This window comes from Rhinopithecus roxellana, chromosome 15 (assembly GCF_007565055.1).
Source record: "Rhinopithecus roxellana isolate Shanxi Qingling chromosome 15, ASM756505v1, whole genome shotgun sequence".
In the NCBI taxonomy this organism is placed as follows: Eukaryota; Metazoa; Chordata; class Mammalia; order Primates; family Cercopithecidae; genus Rhinopithecus; species Rhinopithecus roxellana.
In genome coordinates, this window is record NC_044563.1 from 22,257,528 (window position 1) to 22,262,003 (window position 4,476).

The window sequence follows — 4,476 nt, forward strand, 5'->3', positions numbered from 1 at the left end:
TGAACTCACAGATCAGAAAGAAGTTTCTCAGAAAGCTTCTTTCACGTTTTGAACGGATGAAATTTCCTTTATCAGCGTAGGCCTCAATGTGATCCAAAGAAGCCCTTCTCAGATTCCTCAAAGACAGTGTTAATGGACTGCTCCACGAAACATAAGTGTAACTCTGTGAGATGAATTCACACATCACCAGAAGTTTCTAAAGAAAGCTTCTTTCTAGTTTTCATCTGTGGATATTTCCTTTGTCACTGTAATGTTCATTGCGCTATGAAGTATCTATTGCAGATTTCCAGAAAACTGTGCTAACAAACTGATCACTGAAGAGAAACGTGTAACTCTGTGAGTTGCATTCACACTTGGCAATGCAGTTTCTCAGAAAGCTTCTCTTTAGTTATTATGTGAGGATATTTCCTTTACACCATGGGCCCCAATAGGCTCCCAAATATCACTTTGCAGATTCCACGAAAGAGTGTTAGCAAACTGCTTCTTGAGGCAGAGGTTGTAACTCTGTGAGATGAACTCACAGATCAGAAAGAAGTTTCTCAGAAAGCTTCTTTCACGTTTTGAACGGATGAAATTTCCTTTATCAGCGTAGGCCTCAATGTGATCCAAAGAAGCCCTTCTCAGATTCCTCAAAGACAGTGTTAATGGACTGCTCCACGAAACATAAGTGTAACTCTGTGAGATGAATTCACACATCACCAAGAAGTTTCTAAGAAAGCTTCTTTCTAGTTTTCATCTGTGGATATTTCCTTTGTCACTGTAATGTTCATTGCGCTATGAAGTATGCATTGCAGATTTCCAGAAAACTGTGCTAACAAACTGATCACTGAAGAGAAACGTGTAACTCTGTGAGTTGCATTCACACTTGGCAATGCATTTTCTCAGAAAGCTTCTCTTTAGTTATTATGTGAGGATATTTCCTTTATCACCATGGGCCCCAATAGGCTCCCAAATATCACTTTGCAGATTCCACGAAAAGAGTGTTAGCAAACTGCTTCTTGAGGCAGAGGTTGTAACTCTGTGAGATGAACTCACAGATCAGAAAGAAGTTTCTCAGAAAGCTTCTTTCACGTTTTGAACGGATGAAATTTCCTTTATCAGCGTAGGCCTCAATGTGATCCAAAGAAGCCCTTCTCAGATTCCTCAAAGACAGTGTTAATGGACTGCTCCACGAAACATAAGTGTAACTCTGTGAGATGAATTCACACATCACCAAGAAGTTTCTAAGAAAGCTTCTTTCTAGTTTTCATCTGTGGATATTTCCTTTGTCACTGTAATGTTCATTGCGCTATGAAGTATCTAATTGCAGATTTCCAGAAAACTGTGCTAACAAACTGATCACTGAAGAGAAACGTGTAACTCTGTGAGTTGCATTCACACTTGGCAATGCAGTTTCTCAGAAAGCTTCTCTTTAGTTATTATGTGAGGATATTTCCTTTATCACCATGGGCCCCAATAGGCTCCCAATATCACTTTGCAGATTCCACGAAAAGAGTGTTAGCAAACTGCTTCTTGAGGCAGAGGTTGTAACTCTGTGAGATGAACTCACAGATCAGAAAGAAGTTTCTCAGAAAGCTTCTTTCACGTTTTGAACGGATGAAATTTCCTTTATCAGCGTAGGCCTCAATGTGATCCAAAGAAGCCCTTCTCAGATTCCTCAAAGACAGTGTTAATGGACTGCTCCACGAAACATAAGTGTAACTCTGTGAGATGAATTCACACATCACCAAGAAGTTTCTAAGAAAGCTTCTTTCTAGTTTTCATCTGTGGATATTTCCTTTGTCACTGTAATGTTCATTGCGCTATGAAGTATCTATTGCAGATTTCCAGAAAACTGTGCTAACAAACTGATCACTGAAGAGAAACGTGTAACTCTGTGAGTTGCATTCACACTTGGCAATGCAGTTTCTCAGAAAGCTTCTCTTTAGTTATTATGTGAGGATTTTTCCTTTATCACCATGGGCCCCAATAGGCTCCCAAATATCACTTTGCAGATTCCACGAAAAGAGTGTTAGCAAACTGCTTCTTGAGGCAGAGGTTGTAACTCTGTGAGATGAACTCACAGATCAGAAAGAAGTTTCTCAGAAAGCTTCTTTCACGTTTTGAACGGATGAAATTTCCTTTATCAGCGTAGGCCTCAATGTGATCCAAGAAGCCCTTCTCAGATTCCTCAAAGACAGTGTTAATGGACTGCTCCACGAAACATAAGTGTAACTCTGTGAGATGAATTCACACATCACCAAGAATTTTCTAAGAAGCTTCTTTCTAGTTTTCATCTGTGGATATTTCCTTTGTCACTGTAATGTTCATTGCGCTATGAAGTATCTAATTGTAGATTTCCAGAAAACTGTGCTAACAAACTGATCACTGAAGAGAAACGTGTAACTCTGTGAGTTGCATTCACACTTGGCAATGCAGTTTCTCAGAAAGCTTCTCTTAGTTATTATGTGAGGATATTTCCTTTATCACCATGGGCCCCAATAGGCTCCCAAATATCACTTTGCAGATTCCACGAAAAGAGTGTTAGCAAACTGCTTCTTGAGGCAGAGGTTGTAACTCTGTGAGATGAACTCACAGATCAGAAAGAAGTTTCTCAGAAAGCTTCTTTCACGTTTTGAACGGATGAAATTTCCTTTATCAGCGTAGGCCTCAATGTGATCCAAAGAAGCCCTTCTCAGATTCCTCAAAGACAGTGTTAATGGACTGCTCACGAAACATAAGTGTAACTCTGTGAGATGAATTCACACATCACCAAGAAGTTTCTAAGAAAGCTTCTTTCTAGTTTTCATCTGTGGATATTTCCTTTGTCACTGTAATGTTCATTGCGCTATGAAGTATCTAATTGCAGATTTCCAGAAAACTGTGCTAACAAACTGATCACTGAAGAGAAACGTGTAACTCTGTGAGTTGCATTCACACTTGGCAATGCAGTTTCTCAGAAAGCTTCTCTTTAGTTATTATGTGAGGATATTTCCTTTATCACCATGGGCCCCAATAGGCTCCCAAATATCACTTTGCAGATTCCACGAAAAGAGTGTTAGCAAACTGCTTCTTGAGGCAGAGGTTGTAACTCTGTGAGATGAACTCACAGATCAGAAAGAAGTTTCTCAGAAAGCTTCTTTCACGTTTTGAACGGATGAAATTTCCTTTATCAGCGTAGGCCTCAATGTGATCCAAAGAAGCCCTTCTCAGATTCCTCAAAGACAGTGTTAATGGACTGCTCCACGAAACATAAGTGTAACTCTGTGAGATGAATTCACACATCACCAAGAAGTTTCTAAGAAAGCTTCTTTCTAGTTTTCATCTGTGGATATTTCCTTTGTCACTGTAATGTTCATTGCGCTATGAAGTATCTATTGCAGATTTCCAGAAAACTGTGCTAACAAACTGATCACTGAAGAGAAACGTGTAACTCTGTGAGTTGCATTCACACTTGGCAATGCAGTTTCTCAGAAAGCTTCTCTTTAGTTATTATGGAGGATATTTCCTTTATCACCATGGGCCCCAATAGGCTCCCAAATATCACTTTGCAGATTCCACGAAAAGAGTGTTAGCAAACTGCTTCTTGAGGCAGAGGTTGTAACTCTGTGAGATGAACTCACAGATCAGAAAGAAGTTTCTCAGAAAGCTTCTTTCACGTTTTGAACGGATGAAATTTCCTTTATCAGCGTAGGCCTCAATGTGATCCAAAGAAGCCCTTCTCAGATTCCTCAAAGACAGTGTTAATGGACTGCTCCACGAAACATAAGTGTAACTCTGTGAGATGAATTCACACATCACCAAGAAGTTTCTAAGAAAGCTTCTTTCTAGTTTTCATCTGTGGATATTTCCTTTGTCACTGTAATTTCATTGCGCTATGAAGTATCATTGCAGATTTCCAGAAAACTGTGCTAACAAACTGATCACTGAAGAGAAACGTGTAACTCTGTGAGTTGCATTCACACTTGGCAATGCAGTTTCTCAGAAAGCTTCTCTTTAGTTATTATGTGAGGATATTTCCTTTATCACCATGGGCCCCAATAGGCTCCCAAATATCACTTTGCAGATTCCACGAAAAGAGTGTTAGCAAACTGCTTCTTGAGGCAGAGGTTGTAACTCTGTGAGATGAACTCACAGATCAGAAAGAAGTTTCTCAGAAAGCTTCTTTCACGTTTTGAACGGATGAAATTTCCTTTATCAGCGTAGGCCTCAATGTGATCCAAAGAAGCCCTTCTCAGATTCCTCAAAGACAGTGTTAATGGACTGCTCCACGAAACATAAGTGTAACTCTGTGAGATGAATTCACACATCACCAAGAAGTTTCTAAGAAAGCTTCTTTCTAGTTTTCATCTGTGGATATTTCCTTTGTCACTGTAATGTTCATTGCGCTATGAAGTATCTAATTGCAGATTTCCAGAAAACTGTGCTAACAAACTGATCACTGAAGAGAAACGTGTAACTCTGTGAGTTGCATTCACACTTGGCAATGCAGTTTCT